The sequence below is a fragment of the Clytia hemisphaerica genome, unplaced genomic scaffold (assembly GCF_902728285.1).
Source record: "Clytia hemisphaerica strain Z4C2 unplaced genomic scaffold, Clytia hemisphaerica genome assembly, whole genome shotgun sequence".
Lineage (NCBI taxonomy): Eukaryota > Metazoa > Cnidaria > Hydrozoa > Leptothecata > Clytiidae > Clytia > Clytia hemisphaerica.
The window spans coordinates 1,852,847-1,880,478 of NW_027103334.1; the positions used below are offsets into that span (position 1 = coordinate 1,852,847).

Genomic DNA, 27,632 nt, shown 5'->3' on the forward strand with positions numbered 1-27,632 from the left:
ATCAAATTGACGCGCGCGGGGAGGCACGCATCTAAGCAATCTAAGCAGTGGTTCTTCGGTTTTAAATGTTTATTTTGCTGTTAAATGGAAAAAAATTAGTTTGAACGGTGACAGAAAGGATATTCATCATCCCTTGACTTTTAGCAGCAAGTATCAAGTATCAATTAAGGTAAATCAATGAGTGGTTTTTACAAGTCGCACGGGAGGAGTGCTCTTTTAGTGAACGAAACTTACCTTGCAAAACCAAGTGGATATTCTATGATAAAGAAGTACGGAGGTAATCAAATTTGTCGAATTTGTCAAGAAATAAATCAAAACTGCCCAAGAACCAACAAGCCATCTTTGTACATTTTTGTTTTTGTTTTATTTTTATGTTTTGATGATTTCGCTCGACAGACGATTCGTGATTCGAATAAAACTGTTCGATCGTTCGACAAATATCGTTATTTTATTAAGGCACCATTTACACTAGAATAACTAGAAGGAAAAAAAGGGCGATGCGCGAGGGCGGGCGGCGGGGGGTGTTGTGCCGCCGTGGATTATGTGGTGTGTTTGGGGTATTAAGGCTATTACGAACCCTTATACAATACGGCTAGTTTTATATAATGAACACGTTTATAAGGAACTCGAGGCTGAAAATGGTCCAAAAAATAAGGAATTGTTTAGGAACTGCTCAGGCTGAGAATAAGTATAACTCGTTGGTTGTGAAAATCAGCCAAAATAATCAAAATTAGTGGCGTGATGCTGCACGCACGTGCGTAATAAAAATTCCTTAACAAAGTTTTTCAACATTGTGGCGGCGCAAGAAAAAAAGATTTTACAAGATGGTAGCCCAAGATATGCGCACATGCACAAAAAAATAATGTGAGGGAAAACTGTTTGGAGTTCCATTTGGTAGGTTATTTTCATACTTCTGACTTTTAGATAATTTTAGATATACAATGCATGGTGAAAGTTTGCAAACTAACCTTTTGATAACACTGTCACTGTCTCCCCATTCCATCATCATGTCTAAATTCCATCGAAAGTGCAAAAGGGCATAGATATGATTTACAGTAGGATTTCAGTTTTCGTTAGTTTCATCAATTCCCATCTGGAAAGAAGAAAATTAACTATATCGCATAATTGTTTTGCAAATTAAGTAACCCTAGAAAGCATGAAAAACAAATTTAAAGAATGAAGCTCCACTGACTCTAGAATCAAAACAACCAGACGGTACTAATCATCGAGAAATTTGATTCTTGAAGTAGTAATCCAAACGGTTGGCAGACGATATCATCCACCAGGATGCAATTGAAAATTTTCAATCTATGGACCTAGACGTGGGTTGGGTTTTTATCAATTAGGGGCATCCGTACCCTTTGATCTAACTTAGGATCCCGTAGGGACCTAGCCGAGGTCGAGACCTATTTCACCGGTACAGTATGGGCAAATTTCAGAAAAATACTTAGAAAACAGTTAAAAACACTAGAGGAAGTCAGAGAATCAGGATAGAAAATAGGAAAGTAGAAAATAGGGGGAAAGTAAGAGAGGATGCATGCTATATCATCTCTGATGATATCGTTTGCCAACAAATCCAGACGGTAGTAATCAAACGACCCTGCCTATGCCCCGGACAGTCCGGGGTTTTTTTGATGCGTGCCCGGGGTCCGTATTATTTGTTTTTGAGAGACTACCCCGGACGCCCCAGACAGCCCGCGCGGTCGCTTTTTATAGAAGAGCTGACCGCGCTGGCTTTTTTCTAATTCATTGAAATATTCTTCCGTGGACAAACGCCGTCTTCCAAAAGATCTTGTAATGTCCTGATTTTGGCGTTTCGTGTGTGAGGCCTGTATTTGAACCTTAAATCTCAAGCGTGGTTTGTTCAGCAATCAAATTCTAAAATCTACTGAAAAATGGATCCTGATCAGACAGAGAAAGGTAAGTAAAGTTAGTTTTTTTATTTTTAATTAAAATATAATATACGTCCGGGGTAAATTTATGGCGCAAAAATTGGAGCCCCGGACGTAGGTCCGGGGAAAAAGTTATTTTTTTCAGACCCCAGACATTTGCCCCGGCCTGTCCGGGGCATAGGCAGGGTCGTGTAATCAAACGTTTGATTGTGATGATCTAAGTAATCAATAATGATCGATAATAATCGAAGGTAGTCAGTGACCACCTATCAATTTTATCGGTGATCAAATACTCAATTCCAGATTATGGCATTTTCTTTAACCATTCTCGATTTGTTCAATCATTTCGATTACTTTTCCATTACCTTCAATCTTATTGAATACCTTCGATTGTATTGAGTTACTTTCCATAACCAAACGATTACTTTGATAATCCATTACTATGATATATCTTTAAGAAAAACCAAAAAACTGACCTTAAAACCAAAGCACAAAAAGAAGCCCCACCATAAAGATCGACCCCTTATTACCCAGCCATATTCCCTGCCATTTTGTGTGCCTTTGCTGCCTGTAACTCATATCGCACATTCTATTTGGTTGGAGGAAACGAAAGTGGTTTTTGCGCGTGAATTGGATGTTTTAATTGGCCGAAGTTAACTTGGTTTCATACTGGAAACATAGTACTTGAAAAAATCAAAGGCTGGAAAGTACTCAATACAATAGAAGATATTCAATATGATTGAAGGTAATCGAAAAGTAATCGAAATGCTTGAACAAATAAAAAATGGTCGAAGATAATGCCATAATCTGGAGTCAAGTGAGTATTTGATCACCGATAAAATCACTGACCACCTTCGATTATTATCGATCATTATTGATTACTTCAATCACAATCGAACATTCCATTAGTATCGTCTAGAAACAATAAAGAAATATGTATATAGTATATGTGTTATTTAATATGCCTTTGTTTTTTGTTGCTGTGATGCTTAGGCTTTTAATTATTTAGCATGACATCATGTCCTTAAAAATGTCTATAGTCAATTCATCAATGTAAACAAAAGTAATCACTTAAATCCTTGACCTGGTAGCTTTGTTTGTTATTGTTTTGGTTGGATTCAATTATTTTAAGAATGCATATCCAGATATTTCAGAAAGAAAAAAAACATTGAGAGAAAGCTTAACACGGGTTTACCAAATTACAGTACAACAAACCATTTCAATGTGAGGCAAAATTTTTTATGGGTGAGATGAACAAGCCTTTTTCAGTATAAAAAAGCTACCGTCAACTGCTCTAACTTGGAACGATTGGTTGAAACACGGGACTGTTGATATCTGGTCTGTATTTTCACCTACTGTTAAATCTCTTTGACAACAAATTTGTTTTGATAACTCCAACAATCTTATCAATCATACTTTCTGTCTGTCTGTCATAACATGTCATGATAACTTTATAGTGCGCCCTTTTCAACTTATCTTTATGATATCAACAGTCCCGTGTTTCAACCAATCGTCCCAAATGGTAAAAAATCAAATTTTTGCAATTTCTGCTGATGTCATCAAAATTTTTAAAATAATTTGAAAGTTAATTTTGATTTACATAAGCGTCCTGGAAATGTGTGCATATTAAGCTACAAAAATTGAATTTTTGTGATCTTTGAGATGTGATTGTGAGAAAAGTAGAAGACGTTATGTTTTGTGATCACTGAGTGCATTAAAAATATATTTTGGAATAAATCGGTGTGTCGTGTCGTTGTGTTGTATCCCTAGGTGAAACCAAGCATGTAACAATCATTATCAAGAAATACAATTGACTTACTTGGTGGTTCGCTTGGATGGTTGAATACTAGAGTCAGCTCTCCACTGCTCAGTAGTCCTTGATAGTTCTTGATTACCATGATTCAGCTTTGCAGTTAAGGTGGTTGTCTAAAAATTTGAGATAGTCATTACTAAATACAATCAAAATTCATTGAACCGCAATCAAAATTCATTCAACCACATGGTTATTGCAAATAAAAAAAATGATAACAAATAATAACTTGTGTAAATACAAAATAATTCTGTCCAGTAAAATGCCAAATTGGTTTCATTAAAATCCACTAACTAACCAACTACAAATCAACTAACCAGTTAAAGCTTTGACACTTTGGATGTTTTTACCTCCTTTTTTCAAGAAATTAATGCGTTCCATCAATGTCATTTTATGTTAGATACAGTAGACTGTTTTCTTAAACAAGAATGAAAAGGGCAAAGTTAGATTTGAAGTGGTAACTACGGAAATTTCTTTGAAAATGAATGGAATTCTAATATTCTTATAGAGTGTATAATATATACTAAGGCTTTCTCAATGTAGCATTGAATTCTATGAATAGAGTTTTTTCATCATGAGCTCCACCAAGCAATTTTGTGTTGATTATTGCTCTGGATGCAATTTATTATGTACACTTATTAATAGAAGATTATTCACTTTTTCACCGCTCATCTACTTTGGAATAATTTGCTAAGAAATCTGAGAAATTCCTAAAATTCTTTGCCAAGAACCCTTACAAATTAAACCCTAATTTGATTCCTTTAAAGTTTGTAACACATCTAAGCAAAAACGAAAGAGAACAGTTTAAAAATTTGGTTGAGCCAAATTGATTTCTTTCAATTCAAATTTTAGTGAGATTTTGATATTTACTTGTCTAATTGAAAGAATTAATTTGAAGGTGTTTTAGAGCTAACATTGTTTAGTTTTTACTGTATATTTTATACCCAAGTGTCTCTCCAAGAAGCATTTTATGAAGCATTCGAATTTTAGGCAAGTTTTCAACTTAAATTTTTGACTTAGATTCTTTGGATCAATTTTAAATTTCATGAAAGACTTCTAAAACTTAGAAAAAAAAACATTATCATTTGTGTCGTTATGAATTAACTGTCTTTTTGGATATTTTACGTCACTTTCCACAATGACATCTCAGATATACAAACTTTCTTATCTATGGCTTTCCATCTAAATGATAACACTTTGAATAGTTTTCAAATAATTACATATAAAATGGGAAACTTATTATGAGAATGCTCAAAGTATAATGGAGTTTACTCGTTCCTATTCCTGTATCCCCAAAGAAAATAATGCGTATTCTTTCAAGGAAAATCTTCCGTGAATATATTTTAAGGAAAGTTTTGCCTTCCTTCTAAAAGAAAATCATTGCGCTTTTGAAAATAAAATAATTTCTGTATTCTCAAGGTAAATCAATGCAAATTTTCAAAGAAAATGATTTTAGTCTCATTTAGACATTGCGTATTCTACAAGGAAAATTATTTCTCAAAAAAAATGCGTATTTTCCAAGGAAAATAAAATTAAGTATATTTATTTTTTGGAAAGACTATACTCAAGGAAGATGTTTTTTCTCAATATTTTTCAGTAAAATCAATGTATCCTTCAACAATAGTTCTTTTTTAAATTCTAGGGAAGTCATCCATGTGCGTCCAGGCACATTTCTATTTCATGTTATTACTTTCGGCTTTCCTGTTATCTCACGCGTATATGCGTATTTTAAAAAGACAGCAGGATAATTTCAATGTCATTCTCAGGTAAAATCGTATTTTTAGAGGAAAAGAAATCCGGTAATCTTAAGTAAAGCAATTCGTATTTTTCAAGACAAATCAATGCATATTTTCGAGGAAAATTTATCCTGTATTCTCAAAGAAAAGAAACTTAATGTTAGACATTGTTGTTTCTGTATCATTTCTAAGTAAAATCAAGGAAATTAATCCATGTTTTCTGAAGGAAAATCAAAAAACCTTCCGGGAAAACTACTTTGTATTTCTCAAGAAGAATCATCATGGTTTTTATCAAGGCAAATTTTAATTTATTTCAATATATTGTTAATTTTCTTATTAAAGAATCTGTAATTGTAGTAAAGCAAAAAATGCAAGGGTTGTACTTTTTGTATGGAAAATGATGATATCTTTAATGTTACACAAAAAAGGTTTTTAGTATTTTCAAAAAAAGGAATAATGATATGCTGTTTTCATGAGGAAATTATTCCTGTATTGCTCAAGGCAAATCTTAATGTAGTCTTTGTCAAGTTGAGTCTTTTTCTGCTTTGTAAAGGCTGCCTTGTATTTTGTCAAGGAGAATAAACACTTAATCTTACTATCTTTTACAAGAAAAACAATGTTTTCCATTATAAAGATTTCTTGTATATATAAGGGAACACAACATATTTGTAAGGGAAAACTCTGTATTTGCAAGGGAAAACTCTGTATTTGCAAGGAAAAACTCTGTATTTGCAAGGAAAAACTCTGTATTTGCAAGGGTTAACTCTGTATTTGCAAGGGAAAGCTCTGTATTTGTTTGGAAAAACTCTGTATTTGTTTGGGAAAACTCTGTATTTGCAAGGGAAAACTCTGTATTTGTAAGGGAAAACTCTGTATTTGTAAGGGAAAACTCTGTATTTGTAAGGGAAAACTCTGTATTTGCAAGGGAAAACTCTGTATTTGCAAGGGAAAACTCTGTATTTGCAAGGTAAAACTCTGTATTTGTAGGAGAAAACTCTGTATTTGTAAGGGAAAACTCTGTATTTGCAAGGTAAAACTCTGTATTTGTAGGAAAAACTCTGTATTTGTAAGGAAAAACTCTGTATTTGTAAGGAAAAACTCTGTATTTGCAAGGGAAAACTCTGTATTTGCAAGGGAAAACTCTGTATTTGCAAGGGAAAACTCTGTATTTGCAAGGGACAACTCTGTATTTGCAAGGGAAAACTCTGTATTTGTAGGAGAAAACTCTGTATTTGTAAGGGACAACTCTATTTTTTGAAGAACGTGCTGTCATTTACAAGGTACGATTTTCTTGTATTTTTTAAGGAAAATAGCATAATAAAAATGTTCAAAAATCATTGTTTTAATTTTCAATTCAATCTCTCTGCAAGCTTATTTTTGTGTTATGAATATGATGTTTTTAAGGAAGATGTTTTTTGGGACATTTGACAAAATTTCTGATATTTCTTTGCTTCTCGAAAAGGTAAAAGTGAAAAGTGTTGCTTTCTAACCTATACCCACCTCTTAAACCCATTCTTCAAGCAAATTCCTTATCACAGTACCATAATAAACAGCTGACTTACATATAATAGAATTGAATTTTTTAGGATTTGATGATCTTTTTATCAAAATGAACACATTACAAATACCCTAAATTTCACAGATATTCAGCCATAGGATCCTTTGTAACTCTCGCTCTCTCTCTTTCTTGTAGATTTTTAATTTGGATCTATGAAGTAAATAAAGCCTAAACCAGATTAAAGTAGTTCTTTACGTGCTTCCAATTCAAAATTGTAACGGTTTCAAGCTGTAAATACAATTCAAGTAAATCTAAACATATTTTTTCTAAATAGGTCTTTCATGAAATTTAAAATTGACCCAAATAATTTGAATCAAAATCTAAGTTGAAAACTTGCCTAAAATTCGAATGCTTCATAAAATGCTTATCGAAATATATTTTTTCCAAAGAGGTATTTCATAAAATTTAGAATTGATCCCAAAAAATTATTATTTATGTAAGTTGGAAACTTGCCTAAAATACGAATGCTTAACTTTGTTGAGTTACACTTGAGTGTAAAATATACAGTAAAAAAACTAAACAATCTTAGCTTTAAAATTCAAAAGTAAATATCAAAGTCTCACTAAAATCGAAAGAAACCAATTTGCCTCTACCAGCCTTCTCTAAGCATCATTTCAAATTCTTAAACTTTGTCTTTGGTTTTGGTTTTGGTTTAGAATTTTTCCAAACTTGAACTATGTAGTTGGAGTTGGAGAAATTAAATCAAAATAGGGTTGAATTTTTGAGGCTCTTGGCATTAAGAAAACTTTGGTATACAGTTCATGAGAATATTGTAATTCAATCCATTTCAAAGAAAGTTAACACTTTTGGCATGTCCAAAATCCAGGGCTACAGGGCTATATAAGCAAAGCCAAGCTAAAAACCTAGGGCTATGTCAGGGCTATACTTGGGCTACCATAGGCTACCAAAATAAATTGAAAGAATTCAAAAGTCCACTTTGCCCTTTTTACTCTAATTAGAAAATTGTCGAGTCACCTATCTGATTAGGGCTTAAAATGAAACAGATAAGAGCTAATTAATTTTGTGAAAGAGAAAGCATCAAAGTGTTAAAGCCATTGAAGCACTAACTAATCACTAATTAAAGTAAACTTGCCTTTTTGATTTATTGCTGGGGAAATTTTATTTTGTAGAACATGAACATTACTTTCTAATTACTCTCTGCTACTTTTCCAAGACACTGAATTTCCACATTTTAACAATCAGCACTGAATTGACTTGAAAAATCAAGGGTTCTCTAAAAAAGATCATTAAAAAATACTCGAATTATTTATTCGAAGTGAGAGAAACACGACTTCTCAGACAGGAGATGACTAGGAACAGTCCCTGCCAGGCAAAATTCCAAGCACTTCTGCCACTGGCCGTTTTTCTGATTAGAAATTGAGTTTCTGCCGACTTGGGAACCACTTACAGAAATCAATACATATGGGAGGCCTTGGAATTTGTCTGAAGACCCCTTTGATGCCAAATGAAAAGTTTATTTTAAAGGTTTGCTTATCATAAAGCGAGGAAAATTTTGATTTTGCCCACTTTCTTACATATTCTTCGCATTTTGCTGACACGGAGTAAAAATTTTCAAATATTGAGTTTTAAAACTGAATTCAAAATGGAGTATTTTGGCTGTATAACGGCCAAAATAAAGTGCTTGAAATTTTTACTGCCTGCTATTTTTTTCAAACGTATCATAGATAGAATTATCCAAAAAGATTGAAATCTTCAAATTTGATTCTTTGGCACCGAGAAATACCCTTTCTCAGAGAAAACTCGTCTCAATATCCGTATAATGAACCCTTCAAACTTAAACTATTTTCAATATTCAGACTATGGAAGGAATCATAAACTCAGACAGAATCAGAAAAGAAAATCAAATTCATACCGCAAAACAAACCAGCATTATCTTTAGTGATCCTTGCATCGTTTCTTTCTTTCTGTTCAATTCAAAGTTTTCAAATATGCAGTTTAAAATGTCCATTCCCGTGTAAAATTTCTCACGAACCAGCATACCTCCATCGTGACGAGAAGCAAATGACTTTCAAAGGTGTCTCGCCGCGGCTTTTAAGGAAGATCACTCCCTTGATTTTGATTGGTCGGGATTGCATCCAGTTAAACATTGAAAACCATAGAAACAAGCCATTTAAACAAACTTTCCAATCTGTGAAACCGAGAAAGTAGCATCTACGGAAGTTAGTTTGATCGCTGAATCTCGCGCGGCTTTCATTCAACTCGGTTCAGAAGATGCATTAATTTCAACAGATGCGTAAAAAGTCTGTTTCTATGGTATTTCTCGTTACACTAGATGCATTTTAAACCAATCAGAATCAAGGGTCCGAACTCCCTTAAAAGGGAAGGCGTGCCATTTAATGGAGCTATTTGCATCTCGTCGCACTGGAGGCATGGTGGTTCGTGGGACACTTAAAAAGGAAATTGACTTTTTAAACTGAATTTTTGACATTCATTTCACAGATTTCAACAAAGACCAACGAATAGAAAGACCAACGAAAAGAAAGCTGCTGTATGTTTCGGTATGAATTTTCTCTTGTTTTTATCTTTTTGTCCGGATTTAGAAAGTTTTGAAGAGTTGTAAAGTTTTAAAGGCAAGTTTAAAAGTTTTCTTCAAAAATTATCCACCTCTTTTAGAAACCATGTTCTGTCTAAAAACGAGAATTCTCCAATTTGAAAAGAAGTCCAGTCTAATCGGCATTTGCACTTTTCCTCGTTTGAAAATTAACCTTTTACTTTTTTCAAGTTGTTTTCTATTTGCCTTAACCTTATTACCTTTGAGAAATCATGTCTTTCTCAAATCAAATCAGAAAAAAGTTTGTCACTATCATTATATCATAAAAGTAGAGGATTTTGTTAAAACAGTGCAGAAAGCTTTGGTAGTTAGCAGTTCCAATAATTTCTTTTGTTTTTTTTGTGTAAATGAGACATATTCTGCATTTTCAGTGTTTCGTGGAATGACCCTTGTTATTATAGTTTTTATAGTTGTCAATTGTCGTCTTGCTCCTTCATTCTTGCTTAAGATTTGAAAAGGTTTGATAAAGGATGAATACGATGATACGTTGCGCAAGATGTTCCCTCTTAGAAATGGTGTTTTTTAATCACTTGTTGTGTGACTTCAGTTCGTGGTGCAGTATTTTTGTTTGGAGGTTTGAGGAGAAAAATATTATGTGTTTTTTGTTTAACTTTCGAGAAGGGATTTTGTTTCAAAATGTTTTTAATTGATTTGTTTTTGTCCCTGTTCACCAATTATTGTAATCGATTATTGTTTAATGAGCTATGAAGCAATCGTCGGGGTTTAGGAAATCCTTTGGGATAGTTCTTTGAGAGGAGATGTCAGGTTTGAATGGTATTATGAACATAATTTGAGTTATTGTTTTGATACGTGGTAGAAGATGAGCTGATTGGGATTGATTGAATTTTATAAAATAGTTTGTATACTAGATGAAGTGCTCTATTAAGCATTGTTTTGTATCTGCTCGACAGTTAATATTGTAAGTTAGTGTTTTGTCACTGAAAGAATAAAGGCTAGTCATCCGGTTTCTGCATTTTTCTGCTATTTTGCTTCAAACAGTTTCTAAATGAAGGCTTGTATTAGAAGACGTTGTTCTGACTGGACTTGGTTATGACTTCATTTTCTTGCATGTGTCTTGATTTCGAGATGAACTTTTCATTATCGTCAAAAAGTTTTTCGTGATTTTTCGATATCATCCTTTTTCAAAGCTTGGGTTGTGCTGACAGGTTTACTATTGAAATGATTATGGCTTTCACTTTCAGATCCCTGTTTTGAATATTTTTTGATCAATGTATCTTACGTATGAAATTGATGTCGAGGTTATGCTACGGTGATGTTAATATATCTTTTTCATCTCTTATACAGATTTTCGACTTCAATAAATATCTTGCTGACCAGAGAGAAACGCCTGCTTTCATTTTTTTGGAGACTGATTGTTTTTTTACTTGAATCTTTAGCGGACAAAATTTGTCATTCTTTAATTAAGAGCCAGTTTTTTTAAGAGCGGGGCAGGTCCAATAGTTTGAAAGTTAGATTTTTTTCATTTTTGGATATGTTGTTAAGTACAATGAACTGAGTAAAATCCCAAAATATTTGGGTCTGAAAATCCATAATGGCGGATTTATGCCAATTTGAAGTTTTTGACATTTTTGGGCATTGCACTTAAAAAGTTTTTTGATATAGAACCATGCTTTCTCAAATGAAAATGAGGAATTGATTTTGGGTGATTCTGAAACTATGGCCAGTAAACTATACAATTTTCCAAAAAAATCAAAATTTTCAAAATGGTAGCTGGAGTTATGACGTCACAAAAACACTACAAATTTGATTTTAGGGGTATTTTAGAGCCATCTGACCTGTCCCAGGGGAGTTTCTTACTGCTCAAAATAATATTTTCTGGTAGTTTAGTCCCTGGTCTATCCATTTGAAGTGATTGCAATAAAAAATTCCGGCCCTACTGGCCCCTAGAGGCCCGAAAAGCCAATAAGGTCTCAAAAAAGTACCAACTTTAGCCCAATTTTCCTAGAAATCCCAACATTGTCTGACCTCCAACTCTTCTGTTCCTGAAAGACAACCGCCTGGTCTCTTAGGATCAAAAGAGAAACCTATGTGACCTCCTACCATTAATTTTTTATCTTGATTTAAAATTGTTCTTAACATCGCTCGAAAAATGACTAAAATTTGGGATATTTTGGCCCATTGGCAAACTTCAAAGGGGTCTAGGTCACTGAATTTGTTATAATATAAGGGCTATGATGAATCTTTTATATAAAAACAATGAAACTAGGTGAAAAAAGTTGTCAAATGTGCTTTTTTGGGCCAAAAAGGCTTTTTTTTCAATTTTTTGACTAGAGCTGAGGTCATTCTATTGCAGCCAGTAATTGGCAGTTAGAAAGTAAATTTTATCTGAAAATCATGATTCCTCATCACATTCCAGAAAGGTTTCTAGGAAAATCAAATATGGTACTCTTCGAAAGCTTATAGAGGCTGAATTTTCACTCAAAGGCGGCTTCAAACTCCCCTGACCCCCTTAATTTTGTAAAATTGACTTAAAAGTACATTTTTGGCTGAAATTTTTGCCCAAAATGAGTACCCATTGCTACTTGATTCTTGATTTTGTGAAAGCATCCTATAGATAGTTCAAGAATTTATCAAAAGTTGGAACCTTTTCTTTTCTTTTAAAGATTAGGGCTAGCTCAAAGTCAGTTTTAACTCTAAAATCCTAAAAATCTTGACAATGTTGCTCAAAACAACAATTTTTGCTCAAGATTGAACAGAAAATGAGCCCACTCAGATAATAAAATCTTGGTTTTTGGAAAGTTTCATGGGGATAGTACAAACATTCATCAAGATCTTTACCTCCTGATCTACCATTTAAGGATCAAGTCTGTCAAAATGTGCTTCTAAACTCTCAAATCTTTAAAGGTGGACTTTACCAACCCCATAACACAATTTTGCTATCAGCCTGTTTGCTCTTAAATGCAGTTAATGAGCCCAAAGTTCAAATTATCCAAAGAGAAGGAAAGGTTTAGGAATATTTTGTACTTTTGGACTTATCTCTAAGTATTTAAGGGCAGAAAGATTGATGGCAAAATTGTTTTATGGGGTTGGTAAAGTTCACCTTTGAAGATTTGAGAGTTTAGAAGCACATTTTGACAGACTTGGTCCTTAAATGGTAGATCAGGAGGTAAAGATCTTGATGAATGTTTGTACTATCCCCATGAAACTTTCCAAAAACCAAGATTTTATTATCTGAGTGGGCTCATTTTCTGTTCAATCTTGAGCAAAAATTGTTGTTTTGAGCAACATTGTCAAGATTTTTAGGATTTTAGAGTTAAAACTGACTTTGAGCTAGCCCTAATCTTTAAAAGAAAAGAAAAGGTTCCAACTTCTGATAAATTCTTGAACTATCTATAGGATGCTTTCACAAAATCAAGAATCAAGTAGCAATGGGTACTCATTTTGGGCAAAAATTTCAGCCAAAAATGTACTTTTAACTCAATTTTACAAAATTAAGGGGGTCAGGGGAGTTTGAAGCCGCCTTTGAGTGAAAATTCAGCCTCTATAAGCTTTCGAAGAGTACCATATTTGATTTTCCTAGAAACCTTTCTGGAATGTGATGAGGAATCATGATTTTCAGATAAAATTTACTTTCTAACTGCCAATTACTGGCTGCAATAGAATGACCTCAGCTCTAGTCAAAAAATTGAAAAAAAAGCCTTTTTGGCCCAAAAAAGCACATTTGACAACTTTTTTCACCTAGTTTCATTGTTTTTATATAAAAGATTCATCATAGCCCTTATATTATAACAAATTCAGTGACCTAGACCCCTTTGAAGTTTGCCAATGGGCCAAAATATCCCAAATTTTAGTCATTTTTCGAGCGATGTTAAGAACAATTTTAAATCAAGATAAAAAATTAATGGTAGGAGGTCACATAGGTTTCTCTTTTGATCCTAAGAGACCAGGCGGTTGTCTTTCAGGAACAGAAGAGTTGGAGGTCAGACAATGTTGGGATTTCTAGGAAAATTGGGCTAAAGTTGGTACTTTTTTGAGACCTTATTGGCTTTTCAGGCCTCTAGGGGCCAGTAGGGCCGGAATTTTTTATTGCAATCACTTCAAATGGATAGACCAGGGACTAAACTACCAGAAAATATTATTTTGAGCAGTAAGAAACTCCCCTGGGACAGGTCAGATGGCTCTAAAATACCCCTAAAATCAAATTTGTAGTGTTTTTGTGACGTCATAACTCCAGCTACCATTTTGAAAATTTTGATTTTTTTGGAAAATTGTATAGTTTACTGGCCATAGTTTCAGAATCACCCAAAATCAATTCCTCATTTTCATTTGAGAAAGCATGGTTCTATATCAAAAAACTTTTTAAGTGCAATGCCCAAAAATGTCAAAAACTTCAAATTGGCATAAATCCGCCATTATGGATTTTCAGACCAAAATATTTTGGTATTTTACTCAGTTCATTGTACTTAACAACATATCCAAAAATGAAAAAAATCTAACTTTCAAACTATTGGAACTGCCCCAAACTGCCCCATTCTTAAAAAAACTGGCTCTTAATACTTTAGGGACCGTGTACAAATATTGTTTTAATCGTTTGAGAAAAAATCGTATAGTGAAAAGGTATAAAACGATTTAGTAGCCAAAAATTTGAAGAAAAATCGTTTTCTAAACGATGACTGACAAACTATGAAAAGAAATTCGCTTTCATTCGTTTTAAATTTTGAAAATCGTTTACAACCGTCTTAAATATCCAGATTTCGTTTAAGTGTACTCAAAATCGTTTTGGTGTACTCAAAATCGTTTTGGTGTACTCAAAATCGTTTTGGTGTACTCAAAATCGTTTTGGTGTTCTCAAAATCGTTCTGGTGTTCTCAAAATCGTTCTGGTGTTCTCAAAATCGTTTTGGTGTACTCAGAATCGTTTTGGTGTTCTCAAAATCGTTTTAGGTTTATATAGATCGTTCTTTCAAATAGAAAAAACGTTCCATCCGGAGGCAAAACGTTCAATAAAATTAAATCGTTTTTGCCCCATTAAAATTCGTCAAAAATCAGTTAGTGTACCAGACATGGCCAAGTAAAGGTACAAGAGTGGAGAGACAATGCATTATATAAAATATGTTGACTCTTTTTTTTAATTGTCGGTGTGAAAGTCCATGCTACTTTGATTCCCCTACCACTTAGCTTTCCAAAAATATATAACGAGTGCTTTGACTTTTTTAGAGGGGCTAAGAAACTGGTTTTAGTTTGCGCACACAGGGAGCAAGAAGAATTATCACACCCCTGTCTCAGTGACCCGGTGAGAATTTATTAGCCAGTAAGGATAAAATGGAGGAGCTTAAAGTCAACAAGGTAGAAAATCCCTTGCTTATTATGGTTGGGGATTTGAAAAGCCTTGGCTATTAGCTAGTAATCGTTTAATAGTTTAGATATTCGTTTAATATTTCAGATATTTGTTTAATAGGTTAGATATTCGTTTACTAGTTTAGATATTCGTTTTAGAGGTATGATATTCGTTTCAGAGGTATGATATTCGTTTCAGAGGTAAGAAATTCGTTTTGATAGTTTCAAATTCGTTTTGATAGTTTCAAGTTCGTTTTGATAGTTTCAAATTCGTTTTGATAGTTTCAAATTCGTTTTCATAGTTTCAAATTCGTTTTCATAGTTTCAAATTCGTTTTGATAGTTTCAAATTCGTTTTAACTTGAATACTTTCTTTTCAAATCGTTTTACCACTTTTTGTGCAAAGAAAAACGTTTAAAATCGTTTAATAACGTTTCAGCCTGACATCGCTTTAAATTGGTACGATTCTTAAACGATTCAAATCATTTGGGAAACGAAAGAAATCGTGTAAATTCGTTGAAAAGTGGAACAATATTTGTACATGGTCCCTTACACTCACAGCAACCTATTTGACTGTTTTGAAGAAAGTGTGGTAGCAACGGCGTCGGACATTTCAGTCATTTATGACGGATCCATCAGTTGCCATGGGACATATTTTGATAATGTTTTTGAAGTTAATTATTTTAGTGCTGCTTCAGATTATTGATTGCTCAACATTCGTCAACTACTATTAGAAGTGTTTTCTTTGAGGGGGCTATGTGTCGCCACTTTGCAATGGAGCAGGATGGAAGTAGAGGTTTAAGTGAATGGTGTACTGTTCAGTTTGTAGCGGAGTCTTTTGTGATTGGAATGTGAATAACTTGTTGATGGCTTGCTGAGCTTAAAGTTACTCAACTTTTAAAGTGTTGACTGATTTAAAGTGGTTTCTCATAAAACTGACTTGTTGATCCAGTATTTCGAAATTAAATCACAGCTTTCTCCTACTGGTTTGGAGTGCATAAGATTAATTTTTCTGAATTTTGAATTAAATTTTTTACTCTTCAAGAAAAAAATTAGTGACATAATTTTCACTGAATTTGTATCATAATTTGTTATTCGTGGGTATTTTGATGCTTATTTGAAATTCTAGCTCGATAAGTCGGTGGCTGGATGCAATGGTTTCTAATGGTCCAAATGATGGAAGTTAAGACTGGAACAGGTTTTTTGGCATGGATATCCTTTTGTATCATCATGGAAAGCACGAGTTGAAGTTACTCTTTGGGTCAATTTTTTTCATTTCAACGGTTAGCCGAAAGATATGTTGTTAGACTTGTTCGTTGTATCTAAGCCTTCCATTCAACTCATAGATTGATAGGATCTCCATGGTTTTTATCAACATTGAACATTGGTCCAGAGACAAAGATACAACAAAATTTCAACTTTGTAGAAAACAAAGTCATAGGGTGAAAGTAGCTTTGTTATGCTCTTATTTTCTCTAAGTCATAAAGACTGCAGACTGAGTGAAGTTTACGATGGTATAGACTGGCTAGTAATCGCATTGTTGATATAACATTGTTGCACTCTCTTCGAATCAAATCTTAATTAGGATTTCTCATTAGGAATGACTTGGGCTTCATATTAAAAATCTGCAAGAAGGTTGAATATCCCATTGTCTAGATCTCAAATTTTCTAAATTTAACAATTCAAATTTTGAAATGTTCAAAGCTCTTTCAAACTTTCAACTAGTTTTCATGAAACTATTTTTTCAAAGAGCTAGTTGAAAGTTTGAAAAAGCTTTGAACAATTCAAATAAAGTTGAAATGTTAAATTTAGAAAATTTGAGATCTGGACAATGTGATTCAACCTTCTTGCGGAGTTTCAATATGAAGCCCAAGTCATGTCTAATGAGACATCCTCATTAAGATTTGATTTGAAGTGAGTGCAACACTGTTATATCAACAATGCGATTACTAGCCAGTTTTATACTATCGTAAATTTCACTTTACAGTCTGCTGTCTTTATGACTTATAATAGAGCAACAAAGCTACTTTTACTTTGATCATGACTGTGTTATCTATAATCCTACAAAGTTGAATTTTTTTGTTTCTTTGTCTCTGGACCAATGTTCAATGTTGAGAAAAACCTTGGAGATCCTATCATCAAACTATGAGTTGGAAGGGAAAACTTAGATACAACGAACAAGTCTAATAACATATTTTTTCGGTTAAACGTTGACATGGAAAATATTATTGTCCCAAAGAGTAACTTCAACTCGTGCTTTCTTTGATACAAAAGGATATACATGCCAAAGAAATCTGTTCAAGTATTCACTTCTATCATTTGAACCATTAGAAGCCATTGCATCCAGCCACCGACTTAATGAGCTAGAATTTTAACTAATCATTAAAGTACCCACGAATAACAAATATATGATACAAATTCCGTGAAAACTTTGTCATCAATTTTTTTCTTGAAGAGTAAAAAATTTAATTCAAAATTCAGGAAAAATTAATCTTATGCACTCCAAACCAGTAGGGGAAAGCTGTGATTTAATTTCGAAATACTGGATCAACAAGGATCAGTCAACACTTTAAAAGTTTAGTAACTTTAAGCTCAGCAAGCCATCAAACAAGTTTTTCACATTCAAATCACAAAAGACTCTGCTACAAATTAAACAGTACACCAGTCACTTAAACCTGTACTTCCATCCTGCTCCATTGCAAAGTGGTGACACATGGCCCCCTCAAAGAAAACACTTCTAATAGTAGTTGAAGCAGCAATAAAATAATTCACTTCAAAAACATTATCAAAATGTGTCTATTGGCAACTGATGAATCCATCATAAATGACTGAAATGTCCGACACCGTTGCTTACACACTTTCTTCAAAACAGTTAAATAGTAGGTTACTATGAGCGTAAAGTATTAAGTAAAGAATTATAAATTTTGTCCGCTAAAGATTCAAGTAAAAAAACAATCAGTCTCCAAAAAAATGAAAGCAGGCGTTTCTCTCTGGTCAGCAAGATATTTATTGAAGTCGAAAATCTAAATAAGAGATGAGAAAGATATATTAGCATCACCGTAGCATAACCTCGACATCAATTTCATACGTAAGATACATCGAGATACATTGATCAAAAAATATTCAAAACAGGGATCTGAAAGCTATAATCATTTCAATAGTAAACCTGTCAGCACAACCCAAGCTTTGAAAAAGGATGATATCGAAAAATCACAAAAAACTTTTTTACAATAATGAAAAATTCATCTCGAAATCAACACACATGCAAGAAAACAAAGTCATAACCAAGTCCAGTCAGAACAAAGTCTACTAAAACAAGCCTTCATTTAGAAACTGTTTAAGAGCAAAAGTAGCAAAAATACAGAAATGATAACTACTCTTTATTCTTCCAAAACATCAACTTACAATATTAACTGTCGAGCAGATACAAATCAATGTTAATTCTGGCTAATTAAACATTTAGTATAAAACCTATTTCATAAAATTCAATCAATCGCAATCAGCTCATCTACCACGTACCTATAAAAACAGATTCGAATTCTGTTAATAATATCATTCAAACCTGACAATTTTGTCCATTAAGACGATCAGTCTCCAAAAAATGTAAGCAGGTGTTACTCTGGTCAGCAAAATATTTATTGAAGTTGAAACTTTGCATAAGGGATGAGATTAAGAATAAGAATAATCAAACACGACTTATTTGAGGAGGGTTTAAAAGCCATAATAATTTCAACAACAGCGCGTCTCAAGTTTGACTTTGACGTGATCTCGAAGTCTTTTAAATTCTGATAGATTTGTTTCCATACATCATGTCTGTACAAAATATTCCTTTATATTGTTCTTCTGAAACTCATAGATCATACATCAATATTGTTTCTTCTTTTCTCTTATCAGGCGCCACCTGTGATCCGTCATTTGTACCGTTCAAAACCAATTCGGATATTGAAAGCTCATCGGAAGTGTCAGTTTTGGTAAATATTTTTGAACTTATACTATATATCTGCTACTTTTAAACTATGACTTAATCCTGATTTAGTTTAACCCTGTGTAACCCTGTAAACTCAGTATATTTTACTCTCATATTTTTATCTTCAGATTTCATCTTTCATTCGAAACACGTATGGTGACAATGGAGTCACAAATGGTAACTGATGGCGTATATTTAAAACTCTTACCACTAAGAAGTACGACCACTCACATTAGAGATGTAATGAGTTCTTTTGAGTAAGTTTTTTTGTTAGAATAGTGTCTATGTCTTTGTAGAAATGTTTACAAGCCAAGGAATTGTTTCTTGTACGTAGATCGGGTGGTGCTTTCATACGATCTTAAAATTAAACACGGCTTGCGTGACCATTCCTTTGCGTAGTGAGAAAATAATTACTTTCCTTTTCTTCTTACAAATTTCGAGTATGAATACTTATCCAACGATGAATGAGGTGAAAACTATTCATTCCGCGTTAGGGATCTTAAAATATAATTGTGATGATTTCAGCTTTAGAAGCGTTTTCAAAGATTTGACACATGGTCAATGGCAACATAGTGAAACTATGTGAATCATGGTTGCCTATACGACGCAAAGAATAACACTGATTCAGAGTTTCTTTTTTATTTCAGACTCTTCAATAAAGCATTCTAATGGCAAGCCTTGGACGAAAAGTATCGACCCGTTCACTATACATTGATTTAACATCATCATCAACATCAGTTGATGCGCTCACCGACTGGAAGTCTTCGTATACACTTAACATCCGCTATTCGTGCATAATAGAAATGTAAGTCAACCAATAGCGCTCCGCATCGCATGCGTCATAATTATTACTTTTCACTTTTTTTGACATTTGTACGAGTTGCAATCCCACAATTCAACGCGGCTCAATTAAAGATACGTGCAAGCTGTTATATATCTTTTGTCAAACGATGCAATTAACGTGCACATGAGATTAACGCAAAGGTTGATGGGATTGGAACTCGTACAAACACATCGAGAGTAATGATTATGTCAAAAATAAAATCTATTTTTAGATTCAGCGCGGTGCGCTATTGGAACATAGATTTAATTTTGCCCGAGAAAGGGAGCACTCAATTAAAAAAACGACCTTGCGTGCGGCCCAAAACAATGCCTTTGAATTCGGACCCTTACAGTGCAAAAAATTATTGACCCCTCCCCTCCCACTGTACACAAGCATACGCTTTTGAGAAGACCCCTCCCCCCTTAGTGCGTACGTACTATGTGGGCGGCCCCTTACAGTGCTCTTTGGGAAGCTTGGGAAAAGGACCGCTTAAGGGCATCGCGCACAGTAGATCATTTACGAGGCCCTCTCCCATGTCTGAGATACACCAGGTGAATAGAATTTAGTGATCGACGTATTATTCTTTTCGTTATTACTTTTGTTATTACTTTTACCAGATGTGTCGCTTAAGTGTTTCGCGATCAAGACAAGATTTGACGTCAAATCACAGTAGAGCGCTGACAGTTAGTTGGTCTTAAACCGGCTGCATTTCTTTGTGTGTTTTAGATGGGAATGAGAGAGATGAACCATCCCATCAGGGGAACTGGCCTAGAAAATAATCTGAAAATATTAGAATATTCTAGGAAATCACTACGCTAAAAATGTTGGTAAATAAAATAGTAGCTAAGAATTTCAATTCCAAATAATTAAACATATCATACACCAATTACACCATTTAGTACACCATTCTAGACAATTCTGTCCAGTGCCATATCATACCAATCAACAATATCAACATTAACTTTTCTTAAAGCTTTATAAATGTCTCGTCTATATGTAAATTCAAGGGCTCCTTTTGGACGACGATTATTAACCCAAGACGAGAGAAGCTCGCGATTTTTGAGGACAATTTTTTTTCTGGCCAAAAATGCCGGATCTATGTCAGAAATCGCCGTTTTTGCAGGACTTTTTTTAATATTCTTTGTTGGTTTTTTCACTCAAAAACATTTATAACAATGCCCACTGGCCCGCACTTTTCAAAATTTATTTAATTTATCATTTTATAGGAAACAATTTTTTGTAAGAACTAAGTAGCAAAAACCTCTGTATCTTTTGAAAAATTGAATATTTTCCAAGAATTTTTTCAGATGATAACAATTGTACATGGAACAATCTGAATCTTCAACTGTCAAAAATACTAGCTTCTTTGCTGCTGGAATGCCCTTTGAGCACCTGAACATATCATGGCTACAAAATCATTTAATTTGGAGTTTTGAGACCTTTTCAAGCCAAAACATAATTTCCAGAACTTAGAGCTGGCATTTGTTCATCTTCCAAATTCATTAAAAAGTTCTCATGAAAGGTTTTTGAAGTCTGATTGCAAAAAGTATCAAACCAAAAAAATGATCATGTTGAAACCCTTAAAAAAGCTCAACAGACATAAAATGTCACCAATATTTTATCCAAAAAGAGTATCTAAATATCCAACAATACAAAGAGAGCCTAAAATAGTCAACCTCTTAGTGGTTGAATCAAATTTTTTGTCGGTTGAAAGACATTTCGCACACGTTAAGTTATAATTATTCTGATAAAATGCTTCATTCCTGCTAATAATCAAGCAGATAGCAAGAGAGAAGTAATCATTACATAAGAGAACATACCTGTAATAAGGCCAAGGCTTAAAAACTCGGAGAAATTCTAAATATCTCTATCTATCAGTGTCTATGTCTCTCTATTTTTGTAGGCCCTCTGCACAGGGCAATGATGACGTTATCGGGGGCGATCGGGGGAAGGCTTCAATTTTTGGGAAAAAAAACAAAAAACGGTTTACGTGAGGTTTCTTTTAAAAAAATATTACACGAATTGGGTTCAAAATGTAATGTATCAAAAAGCTTTCGTCTTTAGTGTATTATTTACAAATTTATAACAACGTCATGGCTATTTGTAAGATTGTGGTACATATTTCCAATTTTCAGAAAATCAATTGAAACACAAAGTTCGTCGAAAAAACACAACTGATCGGGTCGAGTTCAAGAATGGGCTTGAACCATACGTGGCTAAGGTATGTTCTTTGTTCACAGAAAATGACACATGTATAAAGTGCAGGTTTATAGGAAAAAATTCGACTACACTGCACCACAAGTCTTTTTCGGGAAGCTACTCAGCCCAATCACAATCTTGAAGCTTTAGGAAAAAGTCTACATGTAAATCCTTGATTTTACTCTTGACATCTGATTCGTATTCTTGTTTAAATCTTGGGTATTTCGGTAGTAACTTCTCAATCTGTGCAACAAGTTCACTATAAAATGAAAATGTCATAGAAATGTCAGATAGGGAGCATTTAAAGTGACATAACTGGATTATTGGGTAATTTATGAGTTGTTGAAAAATAAACTTTGATTGTATAATGCGAAAAATAAATTATTTAATATTTCTAATAACGTTAATTAATGAAGATTCATTATAATATTTTATAGTATTTTATCATTACCCACCTAAAATTCACAACTATATTACTTCTTAGCATTCAATTCAACCAAACTCATAAATAATCTCATAACTTTAATCTCTTAGTCTTAAGTCTTATACTTTCCAAGCTTGGACACACTTATCACCCCCCTTTTCTTGTTAGCCCCTTGACTTTTAGAATGATTTTAATATTTATTGATATTTATGAATAAAATTATTTTATTAAACAATCTTGTATTTTATATGTAGCGAAAATGGGCCTACGGGCCTAATGTTACTTAAATATATAGATGGATAAATATGACACGTTAAAGTTACAGTTAAAGTTACAGTTTGAAAAGAAATAATAAACATGACTTACGGCTTAGTTAACGCTGAGGCTTTCGTTGCATCTTCCTTTTCCTTTGGTGTCATCAACACCCTAATGATATGTTCAGTTTCATCTTTGGTATTGTTTACTATTCGTCCCATTAAAGTCTTTTTTGCTAATTCTGCGGTCTTCATCCAAAACTGCGTTATCCATGCTGGTCGGCTTGTCTTTTGAAGCGTTGTCTAGATAAATATGTAATAGGTATACCTTATCGGGGAAAACTTCGTCGGAGAAAATTTCCGTCTGGAAGAAATATTCGTCACTTGGCCAAAATTTCGTCACTTTTCCCCGCCGAATTCTTCTCCGATAAGGTACGCGTTAATCGCTTAACGCAACACTTCCGTGTCAGGAATTTGTGACTTTTTTAAATTCATGTTTATACCCAAAAACAAAATATCCCTTTCTATAAAATCTGTCTAAAAATAATCAACAGCAGAGAGATAGAAAGACATTTTCAAAATTAAGACGACTTAAGATTGAAGAGCTTCTAATAAAGGTGTTTGATTTATGTTTCGTATTAAAATCAGGCTTTTATGGGTCTGAAATTTTGGCGCTATTGTTTACCGAGACCCCCCCCCCAGCGGCACCCCTAATCACGCCATCACGCAAAAAAGTTTTCTCCATCACGCATCACGAAAATTGCTAAAATTTGTCATCACGCAAAAAAAAGCGAAAAATAGCCCAAATCACGCATCACGCCTCAAATTTTTTCCCTATCACGCATCACGCCAAATTCTTGATCACGCCATCACGCCAAAAAATCTCTAATCACGCCATCGCGCAAAACCGCTGGGGGGGGGGCTCTTTACCAGTCATAAATTTAGACATTCTTATCTTTGAAGTAACGAATGCAACGTTTTGCAGGTACTGCTCGCTTGGTTCGCTCTAATGGGTCTGTCATCCCTAGTTCACTTCTGAGGTTCTCACGTATCTATAAAAAAGTATTTTTTGTAAAAGGTGTCATGGAAGATTAAGAGCTAATTTACAATTACACAATCTTTCAGTGCACTCTCGATCTTCAGGAATGGGCTCTCCCAGAAAAAATTCGTTCATGGGGGGTGGAGGATATATTATTTTGTCTTTGATCAACCCCTGGACTTTTCGATTTTTCACCCCCTGGACACGTGTTTTGCCCCTGGACAAGCACCAAATTGACCCCCTGGACACAAATATTTACCCCTGGACATCGCTGATTCACCCAATGGACATGGCAATTTTTCAGTTTTTTTTTCAATACCCCTGGGCAATATATCCTCCACCCCCCATGAATGGTTTTTTTCTGGAAGAGCCCAATGCTGTACTGTAAATTTCATACCAATCGGTGTTAGATTTATTTGGGCTTAATTAATTGGAAGCAACCCCTGGTGGAACTTTTTTGGGGAATATAATAAACTGTGTGAAATTTGAATGTAAATTAGAAAATATATTGAGCAGTGCCATTTGAGTTATTTAATAAATTAATTGTTTTGGGTTTTCATAGTTTGGCAAATTTGCAAAAGATATGGAACTGAAATACAGACTGGTAATTGAGACTGTTTGAAGGCGAGCCCCGTGTTTGGAGTAATATGGATGGCGAGGTTCGTATTTATTTCACAACAACTTTTCGTGGCTGTCACACTAATATTACACTGTTATATTTCCTGTTAGTGTTATTGAATCCGGATTGGCTATTGACTGGTTTCTTTTGTTGCATTTGAACAGGATACACTTATAGTTGATACATGGCGCAAAGCAAGGGAGCGATCTGCAGCAGTATCAAGTCAAATTAGTACTACAAATAAGACACAGATAACCACCGTAGGTATTTCATTAATCATCATATCAATGTTGTGTTTTAGGTAGGGCACGAAAGCTTTTGTAATTTTATTTTTGGTTCCAGTTTCTTAGGTTCTATACTTCACATTGTTATTTGCAAACATAACCAATTTAGTTTTGCTGAAGGAATATTTCCAAGTTTAACCCAAAATGCTAGGTATACCATACTATATTTGAACCTGAGTCCTGAATGTTTTAGCCACTAAACTGGATAGTGAACAAATTATCTTCAAACCTTATAATAATGAAGGCCAAAATAACTGTCATTGCACGTTCTGCAGGCGTAGGTATTGTTAATCAGCTCAACAACAATCTGGAAAATCGTGCCACCCACTTCCAACAGCAACCACTCTCGCTCTCCACGCCCATACCGCCGGATTCCTGAAATGTCGTAAACACATACAGACTCATCAACAACTTGCAGTTGACTTTTCATGAACATTAATTTGCTAGCTGTACGTTTTCAAGAAATAGTAAGTGTACTTTATTGATGCAGTCCAACCGAATGCAAAAAAGTGGAGCCATGTAAAGAAGGAAGATTTCTAAAAAACTTTATCGTCGCATTATGGTTTGCAATTCCAAATACTTGTATTGAAAGACTGATTAACCTGAACGTGTACCATGGTTTCGCAAAATGCGGGTCAATTGGTCGTAGGAATTGGGATTCATCAAATCAGGTTCTCCACAAAATATTTCACACAGTTCTTGAACTTTTTGATTGATAGTGTAGTTTTCAAAGATGCTGCCGTCCAAACCATCTTGTTTGGGAATGTTACTGTCGCAAAATATTGCCTTAGCATTTTTTCCAATTTCCTGAAAGATATCGCCACGAGTAACTTTCTTCAATGGCACAACCACATGTCGTGCATTCTGACGCGGTCGGATTATTTTCAGAATTACAGACTTTACAAGATAAAGAGGAAGCGTACCATCCACGTTTGTGTGTTACCTTTGTAGCAACAGCGTTCAGGGTCGGATACAGGAGGTAGGCTATCTTATTCATGGAGAGTAATTAGTTTCCATAAGGTAATACGATAATAAAGTGCACTCTCCTCCATTGGTTATAGCCTCCCTCTGTATCCGAGCCTGGCGTTGGTTTTTTGAAAACGTGCTAGACGATTGGCTATGAAGTCGTTGCGGAACTTCTTGAATACTTCGTCATTTGCACTTTCCGTAACTTCAGCGCCACCAAAAAGATAGTGGAGTGGTTTGAGCTTCTCATTCCATTGCAGACGAGAATCGGGGATTTTAATTTGAGCGTGACAGGTAATAACACTCGAAGGCATAGACGAATATATCTCTAGGTCCCAGTTTTTGCCAAGAACTTGACCGTTATCGACCATGCTTTTTATATCCACATCAGGTATAATCTTCGGTGTGCCAGCAGTGACCTTTGCTAATTCCTGAATGTAGGTGTAGCTACCCCCAGGCGTTAATTTCGAAGTTAGCATCGTTGACTGTTTGCTGTGTTACAGCGTGGTTCACTGCATTTGTCATCAAAGAGAGTGGCAATACCACTTTTGCCCGCCGACATCCGTAAATACATTCCATGGCATGGGCCATTTTTGCGATGTCGGTAGTATTAGACACGTCTGTTATGCTACAAAGTTCTTTAAAAGACTCAACTACAGGTCGGGGGCGCGCATTCACCAAATTAACAATGGAGTATGCAGCCAAGCTTTCAAAATCCCAGTCCTCTAATTTCAATTTTAATATCCTCATCAATCAACAGGATAATCTGATCTAGAACACTTATCTTTTCAACTTTTTTATGCTTTTTTCCGATAATTCTTGTTTAACAAACCCTTCTTGTGGCAGATCCGGCAAATGAACCGGCTACGTTCTTTTATTACACCTGCTTTAACAAGACTAACACGATCAGCAGCAGTGAAGCGCTTTGCCTTGGAGAAGCAGTCAATATTTAGTAGAGACAATAGCGCAACATGTGGCAGTTCCCCATGACCTTCAGCTGCACACTTTTTGGAAAAGCGGTTTGGGCAAGCGCTTGTGGACGGTTCCTGGTCACTGTCATGATCAGTCATTTTGAACACCAGAACGTACGTAATTTCTACAGCAAAATGCATAGAAAGTTCTTCGTAATAGCGAAGTGCCAAGCCAAAAATAGGGGGGTCCAAAAATGACTTTTTTTGGAAATTTTGATGTTTAACCATCTTTTTTAAATTAATTTTTCATGCTGATTCCGAATTTGAAATCCGTTTTTCCATATCTCTTACCCCTAGGCGGCTACCGGAGACCCTTTTTTCGGAAAACCGCCCAAAACCGCTAAAAGTCATTTTTTTTTTAATTTTCCATTTTGAATAGCTTTCTAATGATGTGATATCTTTTTTAAATCAGTTTTTCATGCTGATTCCGAATTTGAAATTCATTTTGTCATAGCTCTCACCCTTGGCCTGGTATAGGAGGCTGTTTTTTTTACTAAAATCTTTGAATCCAAGGAAAATTGATAATTTGAAAATGTTTGAATTTGAATGAACTTTGAATGAAAAATTTAATGGTAACAACTTGTTTTAGATCAAGTTTTCATGCTGATTTCAAATTTCAAATTAGTTTCTGCATATCTCCTGCCACTGACCTGCTACGGGGCCGGCTAAATGAGGTTCCTTATTCAGAAAATATTGCAAAAAATGTGCAAAAATCGATATTATTGAAAGGATATTTCTAAGCTTTTAGTTGACTTTTCATGAACATTAATTTGCTAGCTGTACGTTTTCAAGAAATAGTAAGTGTACTTTATTGATGCAGTCCAACCGAATGCAAAAAAGTGGAGCCATGTAAAGAAGAAAGATTTCTAAAAAACTTTATCGTCGCATTATGGTTTGCAATTCCAAATACTTGTATTGAAAGACTGATTAACCTGAACGTGTACCATGGTTTCGCAAAATGCGGGTCAATTGGTCGTAGGAATTGGGATTCATCAAATCAGGTTCTCCACAAAATATTTCACACAGTTCTTGAACTGATTTCAAATTTCAAATTAGTTTCTGCATATCTCCTGCCACTGACCTGCTACGGGGCCGGCTAAATGAGGTTCCTTATTCAGAAAATATTGCAAAAAATGTGCAAAAATCGATATTATTGAAAGGATATTTCTAAGCTTTTAGTTCGTCTGTGGCTTTTTGACACTTGGCTAATGTTATACATTCA

At 34.4% G+C, this 27,632-nt stretch overlaps 2 long non-coding RNA genes across 3 annotated transcripts in view; one reads left to right on the forward strand and one right to left on the reverse strand.

The window, feature by feature from the left end:
• LOC136817221 (uncharacterized) overlaps positions 1-9,088 on the reverse strand; it is a 28,533-nt gene extending 19,445 nt beyond the window's left edge. Inside the window, exons 1-3 of the long non-coding RNA XR_010848052.1 lie at positions 8,870-9,088; positions 3,712-3,818; positions 969-1,093 (exon numbers count right to left, since the gene is read on the reverse strand). This is a non-coding gene — a long non-coding RNA (uncharacterized lncRNA). The remainder of the gene's footprint in view (positions 1-968; positions 1,094-3,711; positions 3,819-8,869) is intronic.
• Positions 744-24,570, forward strand: LOC136817228 (uncharacterized). 2 transcript variants are annotated; one of them, XR_010848056.1, is made up of 8 exons: positions 744-894; positions 9,457-9,515; positions 18,759-18,835; positions 18,960-19,088; positions 19,479-19,636; positions 21,790-21,875; positions 24,133-24,229; positions 24,354-24,570. It is a non-coding gene; the product is annotated as an uncharacterized lncRNA (long non-coding RNA). The 2 variants fall into 2 exon arrangements; XR_010848055.1 differs by lacking the exons at positions 24,133-24,229; positions 24,354-24,570 and having other exon boundaries at positions 21,790-22,353.
• The last annotated feature ends 3,062 nt before the right edge of the window (positions 24,571-27,632 follow it).